Below are 11,648 nucleotides of genomic sequence, written 5' to 3' on the forward strand. Positions count from 1 at the left end.
GCTATTCAATCCACCTGGATTCTCTTCTGTATTTGAACCATAGTGCCTTATTATGTTTCTTGATTGTTTTGGGAGCACAAACACTAGAATTTGTAATAAAAATGGAGGCTTAATAGAACATGTGCAGGTATATTATCCTCTCCAAATTACAGATGCATCCTGTTGCTATGTTTCTGGAGAACATTGGTCATTATGCGGCTCTTGAAGAGACCAAATTTGAATCAAGAGTTGCTGGAGTCTTTTAAATAATTGAATAAATGCCAGTCCCTATCAGTCCACACCCTGCATCTAATAGAGGTCAAGTCTGCACTGATTTGTCTTCTCCCATTGTCTGTTCCCATTCATCTCTTATGATAAATTACTAACCATGCATTTTAGCCCAAACCTACCTTCTTTCGGAAACCTGCATTAATCTTAAGCTTGTGCTAGTCCCATATATTTAACCTTTACTATTGTTATCTGTGTCAAATGCAATGAAAACCATTGACAAATTTTTTTTGCTATCATAGGCTCTTGGATATAAAATCTTTACATTTGTTGCCTTGGTTCAGTGCCCTGTAAGACCCCTTCCTTTCTCCAGTGTTTGGGGATGCTGTGAAGTTGTACACTTCTTTTTATTTATGGGGCTTTCTTACACCTTGTAATTTATAAAGTTTCCCTATAGAGCATCTTTTCATATTTTCTCTTTCAGAATTGAAGTGGTTTCAGTAGCTCTGGAACAATTGTTATATTAAGTATTATCCTGATATTATGAGAATAGTGTGAACTTAGTTGCTACATGAGAAATAGCCTTTTTGTGTTCACTCAAGTGTTCATATTGATGTCTGTATGTGTAGGATTTAGTCAATTTCATTCACAGAATTTGTGTTGTAATCTGGATAGAGTTGAAAAAGGCAACTCCATGCTTTTCTTTCTGATAAGGGACAATTGAGAAGAAATGAGCAGATGATACTTGTATTTTAACGTCAGGGGCCATTAGAAGGGTAGCGTTCATAGGCTTATACATGCATTTGACATATTGGAGTAAGAACAAGGTGCCAAGTGAGGATATAATATAATGAGAGTGAATGTGAAAGTGGTAAAATGATGTCAAAATGACATCATTTGTGTGTGTGTGTGTGTGTGTGTATATGTGTATGTGTTACATCTTATAAAGGATTGACATACAAGACAGAGAAAAGTGATAGCAGGGTAGATTGGGGAACAATTATAGATTTTGAATATATTTTGAAGTCAGAATTTGCCATTGAACAACTCATGAGTTTGGAAATAGAAAAAGGAGTTAAAATTACTGAGAAATTTTATACTATGTGATCTTAGCATAGTAACTTTTAACTTTTCTAGGTGTGATATTTTTGCTTATAAAATCCATTTTCCAGGGATCATTTGTTATACACAGTTATTTATATTCAATAAATGAAATTTAATAACCAGTGTCTGGCATGATGGCTCCACCAGCTAACCCTGTCTTCTAGTGCCTGTGTCCCATATGGGGCACAGGTTCTTGTCCTGGCAACGCCCCTTCAGATCCAGCTGAGAACAAGCAGATGGAAGATTCATCTCTCCTTCTCTGTATGAATCTCTTTCAAATACAAATAAATAAATCTTTAAAAATTAAACAGGAATTCTTAAGTGGTATTTGAAGTATCTTCAAAATATTGCCACAAACTCTTATTGTAAGGTGCCAGATTAAAATGTTTCCAAAATTAACTTCCAGGGCCCAGCGGCGTGGGCTAGTGGCTCATGTCCTCACATGATGTGACTGATTTCTCTAAAGATAATCATATTTAGTTACCAAAGAATACATTGTGTTTATCAATGAACATTTTACAACCAATGAAAAGCAAATGTTGAGGTAAGCTTGCAGATTTTACACATCATCAAACAAAGCAGTAATTCAGGCACTAGCAATATCAGTCATTGCCATGATTAGTGAATAATTGCTCTTTATTTCATTATGAGAGATAACTTACTAACTAGAGTAATCAATTCAGCCCACTGCTCCTGTTTTGTTATACAGTAGTCTCTATATTAAGCATTGAACTCTCTATTTATTTTAGATTTACATTAAAGAATAAGAATGAAAAATCCTTTATAACCAATGTTCTACATTAAAATCACAAATAAATTCAATACGGGAAACTACTGGCTTATAATAAAAAAAAGAAACTAAGGGATGGAATAAATCTTAGCAGATGTTTTTTCCAAGCCTTGCATTCTATGAATGAGAATCTATGACTCCAAAAGTATAGTATCTTACCAGATTATACACCTTGTTCAGGTGGAAACTGAAACTACAGCTAATTTTTTTTTCAACATTCACTCAAATTGTTTGTTACAAAGCTGCTTTGTTGGACTAGAGTTTACAAGTACAGTAGCATTGTAAAATCACTACAGTTGTTTCAATTATTTCCATTTGTTAATATTGTTCCTTTTCAGGTTTCAACATCTCAACTAGTTCCAAAAGAAATTGTGAATTGTCTTCTCTGTATTTTAACTAATTCAATTCTCATCACTAATTTATAAAGTAAATTTAGAAATAAGGACATTGAGTCAGAGAGGTAGATACTTAAATGTAATGATTCTTGCTCCACACATTTCTCCATGTATATTCATAATATAATTTCATCTTCTGTCATGTTTACTAATTCAATAATAACACCATTTTAATAATTTCAAGAATAATACTGTTGTTCTTTTTCTCTCTTCTCCTTCCTTTTTTTTTTTTCCTTGAGTATAATGGAACGTATCCTCGGTCCCAGGGGATTCAGGGTCTGAGGCCATTTTTTTTAAAGATGTATTTACTTATACCAGGTCAGATTTACAAAGACAAAGAAAGAGAGAAAGATCTTCCATTCACCAAGTGGCTCACGCCCCAAGTGGCTGCAATGGTCAGAACTGAGCTGATCTGAAGCCAGGAGCCAGAAGCTCTGTCTAGGTCTGCCACATGGCTGCAGGGTCCCTAGGCTTTGGGCCATTCTTTACTGTTTTCCAGGGCTAACGGGAGGGAAGGAGGACACTGGAATGGGAAGTGGAGCAGCAAGGATATGAACGGGCACCCATATGGGATCCCAGTGCATGCAAGGTAAGGACTTTAGCACACTAGGCTACTGCACCAAACCCAAGCCAGTATTTTCACTTAAATCAATCATCACTACCCTCTATGTTAGGTTTTATGTTTCATCAAACACAGATATGCAGTTCATTAAATGAGCCTACTCACAGCTAGGAAGGAGAAAAAATTTCTCTGAATTGTGCTTTGAAGCAAATGTTTATTTCCAGAAAAATTAGAGGTGTTGGAGGAGTGTTCCAGGTCTAATCATGCTAGAGCAGTAGCCAGAATAATCTCGTTGGGCAAAGTATTATAGCATGTTAGGTGAAGGAGATGAATTTAGAGCAAAAGCCTTGATGCTTACATATTTTCCTTAAAACTTCTATGTCTTCAGTTACTTTTTTAAACCTTAAAGCACAAGGAATTTTGTACACTTCACAAATATCTCATTAGTTGAATTGCAGAGTGATTTAGTCACTGAATGTGACTATTCCTTCACTTTTCCATCAGAGAGGCACAAGGTGCCGTGGGAAAACATGTAATGTGGCAAACAGGGAAACGACCTTGAGATGCTTAAACTGCCTCATGCGTAAGAGTGACAAACCATGCATTTCCACTTGGCATCTGTTTATTAAATAATTCATTTAGTTTAAACTTTGTCTAAGGACCTTTTCCCAGTAATTTATAAAAATCCCCTGACAATGAAATGAAGTAGATAAAATTCACTTACTCTCTCATTCTTCTCTTTTCCTTTTGTCCACCTCGTTTTCACTCCAAAATGACAAATAATTGGAGATTTACCCAGATGTTATTCATTTATTCTATGTTATATAATAGTGTCAGAATATATAGAACATTTTAGATGAGAGAAATATGGTTAGGAGTTTAGGGAAGTTCTTAACAAAGCTCTACTTTTAAAAATCATTTGAAGATAACTTGCCTTTTTTTCATTTCTTTGCCAGTTATCCTCTTATTTTTCTATTGATAATGCCACAGAGATCCAAAAACAATAATTTCTCACTGCATCAACTAGCTTACATTTACCTTATTCTATTTATACTAAACTACTATTTTATAACATACTGTGCATTTTTTTTCCTTTATTTTCTTTGAAGGGAGTCAGATTATGTAAATTTGGTATTACTTTGTTCCAAAAAAGCAATGGCTTTTGCCATTACAGAAATGAGTGCAAAACACAAATAATAAATATTTAACAATGGAGAAGTCTTCCCTAACTTGTACTCTGGCATAGATTTCTAATACCAATAATTAACTCTAATTATTAGGTAGCTTTGCCTGAACTCTTCCACCAACAGCAAATTACAAACACATTCCATTAAATATTTTATCATGTATATTTCTAATGTTTTCTTTAAAATAAAGCATTCCTCACCCTTTGTCAGAAGCAACATTTTTTGATGCTATTATAGGTGCCAGAAAAGGAATATTTGTTGACAGTGTAAATGTGCACATCAATGAAGAGTGAACTAGTTTTCTGTGTGTGTTTCTGTGTTTCATTTTTTCTGTAATAATATTAGCAAGTTTAAAGAGTAAGACAATGTTAACAAAGCAAATCTTTGCTTTTTAAAATGCTTTGCCATTAGCAAAATCTTCTCTCATGTGAGGAGTGTTCAAAAAATCATATTATTTTTTAAAAAGCAAGCATACATTTCAAACTGCACCAAATAAGTTTGATTGATTTGTAAATTGAATATTATTTATGTTTGAAGAGGAGACAGGGATGAGTAGGAAAGAAAAGAGAATGAGGGAGAGATAGAGTGAGAGAGATGGAGAAAGATGAGCTCATAGTTATCCCTAGCTTACTTCCATAATGCCTGCAACAGCCAGGACTGTGTACGATGTTGGGCCATGGGCATCTCAAGAGGTATCACAGCTGCCAGGATAATCCCTGACCTGAGCTGACTGAATCCTCCTTTGTCATGTACTTCAAAAATATGGCTCTGCATAAAGACCCAGCTGATTGTCATAAATAGTGAAAATGTTTCTCAGGTGGTTAGTATAATCACTTTTGCAAAGTGACTAATCCATGCAGGTCTTTTGTCATCGATAGTAATGCGTCTTTAAAGCAAACTCTGATCTCAGTGAGTCAGGGTTCAAGATGTCAAAAGAATGACATTTTACGTAAGACAGAGCATTAGGTGGGAAGGAGGTATTATCATCCAAATAGTAACTGTTTACTCCTGTGACAAATGGTAAATTTTATGTTAAGCAAGTACAGATTTTTAATAACTTATTAACAGTAATGTATCACCAAGGACTGGCACAGCTCGTAAAAAGACAAAATTGCATTTGAGAGCCATGAGCATATACTTTTGTGATAACTCTGTCCATTTAAATTGTGTCTAGTTTAAGCAATAACACCTTTATGTATTTTTCAATATTTATAGCAACTTGAATATTCATTGTTTTCTTGCTATGATCATAAATGGTAGTGATTTTGTCCTTTTGATACAAACACATTGTTGATTTTGTGTGTTTAAATTGAGGACCTTAAATATTCCTTTTTGGCCTTTTGTTCTTCTGCTTACTCTTTTAAGAAATGTCATGGAGTATGTGGTTGAGCCATGAGGGGTGTCTTGGGTTGCCTTGCTGGGTATGTGGATGGATGATTGTTTTTAGTGCCTCTACTCATGTTTCCCTACTCAACTTTTCTGATGGATAGCACTGGTTTTGCTGATTCTCCAGATAGTCTTTCAGTTTGTCCTCTGTCAACGTTAGTCGCTGCTCCAAGATTGAAACAGTCTGTGTCAAAACAAGAAGCTGTTCCATGATACACTCCAGGGCTTCGGTCACCGAGAGCAGAAGACTTCTCTCTAAGAGAAGACACTCATGTCTTCTGCCTTCTTTTTCATGATTGTTGGTGAACATCCAGTGACATTGTAGAAGGACTCAAGACATCCACAGATCTTTCCACCCTTTTCTGGGGGAGTTCTACCATTGGTCTCTGTTGTTTCCACAATTTCAATTCTTCCCTCTTGGGGATGTGGTGTTCTAGGGTAGATATCAATAGGATGCAGTGGTGAATCAAAATGCAATCTTTTACAATTTCCTTTAACAACTTTAGAATGTAATTTATCAAAGTTAGTCTTTCATACTAAGACCTGTGTATCTGCACCCTCTGATGAAAGCAGCTTCCCAGTTTTTGAAACAGTAAAGACAGGTGGTCTCATATGCCCTGGTAGTGTATATATGAGTCTTCCTTCCTAGAGATCCATCTGAAGAAGCAATGATGAGGAAGTTACCCAGAGGATAGAAGGATGGGCATTTAACGCTACCATTGTGAACTTGATAATGCAGCAGTAGTTTGTTCATTATTAAATCCCAGAGTTTCATAGTGTTATCAGAACCTGCTAAAGCTATACATGTACCATTAGGGTTAAAATCCACAACATTTGCAAATCCTATGGAATCTGAGAAGTTATGAACACACTGCTTATTTGTACTTGTCCCAAATTTTAACAGGTTTATCCTCATTATGTGACACAATTAGTCTTCCATCAGGTGAAAATTTGGCACAGCCCACCCAGTGTCTGTTCAGTGCAGGAACTGTAAGAAGTGCTGGCGATATATACTCCATACTTTCATGGATCTGTCTTCTGAAGATGTTGCTAGTAATTGGCCATCAGCTGAAATATCAGCACTATGCACTGGAGCTGTGGGAGCTTTAAATTTTGACAATTTCCCTCTCTTACCAGGAATCTCAAATCAAACGGTTCTGTCTTGTGGAGCAGATGCCATCAAATTTCTGAGGGGAGAAAACTGCATGCCGGTTACGACTTCCTTGTGACCCACATATCTGAAAGCACTAGCTTGTGGCTTGAAATTCTATAGCATGAGAAATGTGTCCCAACAAGCAGTAGCGAGTTGTTTACCATGTGGGCTGAAATCCACCAAGGCAATGGCCACTCTGTGGCCTTTAAAATAATGCTGCAGTCACTGTGGGTCCTCCAGGGAAGAAGCCATGGGGCAGTGGTGGGCGCCTGCTCTCCCACCGGCTGGTGGAAGTTTGGATGAGGGCGGGAGACCTCAGGGCACACGGGACTATCGACCCTGAACACTGGCGCCTCCAGGTCACTACAACCGAGGTGGCCCAGGCCAACCCAGTGCTCTAGAGGTGGCCAGCCAAGCCCCTGAGAGAACGGCCGCTGCCAGCGAGGTACTCGGGGGTCAAGTGCTATGTTCCACTGAGGCCAAAGTTGAGGGATGCTTGTGCTCCCTCTCTAGGTGGGAATCCCAGAAAAGGCTGCAGAGATGAGCGTGATGGGGGAAGAGGGATTGTGAGCCTGTGATTGATGCCTTCAGAGTTCTATTGCTTGTTAGAAAGACCTCGCTTAGCCAAGATGCAGCTTCTTAAAGAAGGACTTGCTGTGCAGCTGCTGGAAATGTAGCTAATGGACTTTCTCTAGTTCTTACCCCTTCCATTTGGGCTTCTGCTGCAGAGTCATTTTTCTGGTCTTCCTCATTTGGTGACTAAGGGAAAGTGTGTCATTAAAATCTAGAGCCTCTTTGTGTGCAAGTTTCAGTGAGAGAGCAAGTTGTGGCTGCTGTAGTTGGGTACTGCCACGCACTTAAGAGGTCAAGACTGGGCTGACTGATTTCATCCAACTCTACATGTTGTAGATATCTGATTGAATCCGAGCATAGGAGAAATCTTTGTATGTGTCCCTCTATGTTTGTATGCTTTTCAAATAGATAAAAGTTTTAGAGCATGAATTAAGCAGAAGACCTGTAGCTCCAGGATGTCTTTACTTTGAACTCCCCTTAAGCTGCTTAAACCCCCCAATTTGGCACATAACAAAAACAAGATCTAACTTAATAAGATTTTAAAAATTTTTTTCTGGTAAAAAATGACCACATTTCTGTGAGTAACAAACAGGTGAGCTTCAACCAGTTACAGGCAACCAGTTCATCAAGCTGTATTTAAACAAGACAAATGATTAGCATTAGATATTGTATCAATTTTGCATCTGTGTTCAACCCATGAAAAGCTCACTGCTCTGCTGGCTGGACCTCTCTGAATTCACTCTGATTCTGAGTGATGCTCAATTTGAGAATCAGCTTTGCTCAAATAGTTTGCTAATCGCAGCTAAAGGCTTTTATTTTTTCCTTTTTTTTCACACTGTTATTATTTCTGCAGAAAAGTATTTTATAGAAACGCAGCAATTCCCACCCTCTACCACTGACTGGATTCTCAGGCTTGAATTCAGCTATATGCTTTGAAGATGTATATTGTATGATTAGATATATATATATATACACACATATATATGAAGGATATAAATGTATGAAGTGAGATCATGGTAACTGGGTTTAGGCAAATGTATATCCTCCTTAATGGTATTAGATATAGCTGACTAGATGTTTATATTCAGCGTATTAATTAGATTTGTCCAGAAGGGAATTCATTTGAAGTACTTATTATTGGAATTGGTTTAGGTGGTTGTAGGGGCCAAGAAATCCATAATGAGCCATGTGCAAGCTGCAAGGACAGCTGGTGATGTGACTCAGGCTGAGTCTGAATGTCTGAAGATTAAGAGTCAGCAGAGTCAATCCAAGATTGAGTTGGAAAGCCCAATACCCAGAACTTTAATGACAAAAGACAAGGAGAGGGCTTCACATGCTAACCTGATGGCTAAAGTCCTCGCCTTGCATATGTTGGGATACCTTATGGGTGCCGGTTCTAATCCCAGTTCAGCTTTCCATCCAGCTTCCTGCTTGTGGCCTGGGGAAGCAGTAGAGGGTGGCCCAATGTCGTGGAACCCTGCTCCTATCTGGGAGACCCAAAAGAAGCTCCTGGGTCCAGGCTTTGGATCAGCGCAGCTCTGGCCATTCAGCCTGCTTGGGAAGTGAATCATTAGACAGAAGATCTTCCTCTCGGCTTCTCCTCACTGTATATCTGACTTTCTAATAATAGTAATAAAAAATTTAAAAAAAAAGACAAATTCACCTTTCCTTTGCCCCTTTGCTCTCTTCAAGCTCTCAGTAGATTCTATACCTATCTACATGAGTAACTTCTCTACTCAGTTTACTGGTTCAAACGCTGATCTTTTCCAAGAACACGCACACAACCACAACCAAAAATATCGTTTTACCAGCTCTCTGCCAATCCTTTACCCTAAGCATAATAATAAAGTAGCTATCACATGCCTCAAATAATCAAAGGCGCAGGTTAATTTTAATAACTCCACTATTCAAAATAGAGGTCTTTGATGCTGCATTACTCTTTTCTGTTCTCATGACAGTCTAAAAATCATGCATATTAATTAAAAAATTGTCCGTTGTAATTTTGAGGTTAATTGACTTCCAATTAATTACATAATAATTACAACATCTCCTATTTATTTTAGAGTTTACTCTATTTTAAAACTTTTCTATAGCTATTTGCATGCACTATCACTACTTAAAATAATTTTAAGAATAACAATTTTTAGAAAAAATATGAAAATAGTACTGAGGTTCACTATCTACCACATCTAACATCTTCCAATATATTAGTATTGCGTATTTAACTAGAATTGATGAAGCATGTTTATACAAACTGAGGATGTTCATATTTCAATCCAACTTCCTTTGTTTTCATCTAGCTATTTGATCTTCCTTGATTCAGGATCACTTACAGAATGTCACATCATATTTGTAGTCATACTTTCTTAGATTCTTCTTCAACATAAATATTTCTCCAAAATTTCCTCTCTTTGATTACCTTAGCAGCTTTCACTAGTCTTGATTCAATCCATTAATTGGATGTTGGTTTGAGGATTAGGCAAGATTATGTAACGTGGGTAGGAAGACTAACAAGGTTAGATACCATTTTCAACAAACTGTATCAAATGTACAATCACTACCATGATGTGAAATTGCTGATGTTGACTTTGATCACCAATGAAGTAGGTCCTTGATGAAGTGCTATAGGATCGAGTGATATGGATGTACCCTCCACTAGGAAAATGAGGGTGCTGAAATTTCAGAAATAAAATTACCATGATCTAGAGTGATGCTTTATTTAAAAGCAAGGTTACTGTGGAAAAAAGAGGTGTAAGGAAAGCAAAAATGTTACATTGTATATAAACAGGTCAGTGTAGTTTTAGGATAAAAACAGCGGCTGACGAAAGAAAGGTAATTTCTCAATGAGAAAGTACTTCTGGGTTATGGGGATATTCACAAAGACAGTAGTAAAAATGCACTTTGCCTTATTTATATTAAATCTGGAGTGAAATATTCCTTGCATATCTGATGGGTACCAGACACTTTAAATAACAATATAATTTCAAGTAAAAATTGCAGAAAATCTATGAAGTAGTGGTATCCTCATTGTGCTAATATATGAAATGAAATTCAAGGACTTTAACTGACTTTACCAGGTTCAGAGACTGAATAAGAGATGACTAATTCATTAAACTATTCATACCTTTGCCTAAAGTACAGGCCCTACAGAAATGAAAATTTTGAATTGTATTAAATTGACAAAACAGCTGGAGCCCAGGATGAGGAGACAGAGTCCAGTCTCAGCAAGGGCAGCAGTTAGTGGAAGCTATGTACCATCTACTATCATGTGCTTTGCTATGCATATTAAAGACATGATATGCTGGAAAACAATAAGCCTTGAAAATGTATTTACCAAATCATGTTCCATAGAGATCTTTAACCTTTTGTGAAGAGCTGCATTTCTTGTGCATTAAATTCATTCACTGAAATTTTCATATCTCACTTTTGAACATATTGCATACCTACAGGTAATGTAACCCAATTAACAAACCCAGGAAACAGAAATAATAAAATGCAGTTGGTATTATTAAGGCACAAACTGTAGTTATTACAATGGGTACAGCTAGCCTAAATTCAGAGAGTTTTAATTTTCCAGATGAATTGTTAATATTTTTAATCATATGTCTTCAAAAAAGACTGTCCAATCACTTTATAAAATAATCTTTCATCAGATTTATTTGTATTCTTTTCCTTAAAGAAGCTTAGAAATTTCACAGATCAGCAGGCATAGATGGATGAGGGAGGTGCAATTCGCACAGATCTCTATCACTAACTAAGAAATGACAATATCAGGTTTGTCTCATCAAAGGACTGTCAATGAGATAATGGAATTCTCAGAATTTTTCCTCCGATCCCTATTTAAATCTATGTATTTTTTCTGACATATAAATGAGTCAGGCATCTTGAATTTTCTTTCTATGCTAACACAGAGCTCTGTAAGAGTGCATGGAGCTACAGTCATTTCTCATCCACTGCTTCTGAATATGAGTAAATTGAATTCATAAACCCCCACTGTTGCACACCTCTGTTGCCTTGCCCCTTAGAAGCAGCACTCAGGAGCTCTTGTTTTTGAGACAGTTCTTCCTGTATTCAGATTCAGGTACAGCAGGGGATGGAAGAAGCAATTTTCAGATTCCGTGGTGGGCTGGATTAAATTACTCCACAGGCCATATGTCTCACAGACCTAGTAGAGTGAGTGTTGTGTTTTCTTTTTGCATTTGAATATCTTTTCATAGAAGAAAATATTTTTATAGAAAAATATTTGTTCATAGAAGAAAATGCTCGGTAGAGAAAGAGACAAACAAATGTA

The 11,648-nt window shown here is 36.9% G+C and overlaps 1 pseudogene; it reads right to left on the bottom strand.

The window, feature by feature from the left end:
* Positions 1 to 5,701: 5,701 nt before the first annotated feature.
* On the bottom strand, positions 5,702 to 7,036 carry LOC121144964 (annotated as a pseudogene).
* Between the last annotated feature and the right edge of the window lie 4,612 nt (positions 7,037 to 11,648).

Source organism: Ochotona curzoniae, unplaced genomic scaffold (genome assembly GCF_017591425.1).
Source record: "Ochotona curzoniae isolate NIBS_2020 unplaced genomic scaffold, NIBS_Ocur_1.0 scaffold_3208, whole genome shotgun sequence".
In the NCBI taxonomy this organism is placed as follows: Eukaryota; Metazoa; Chordata; class Mammalia; order Lagomorpha; family Ochotonidae; genus Ochotona; species Ochotona curzoniae.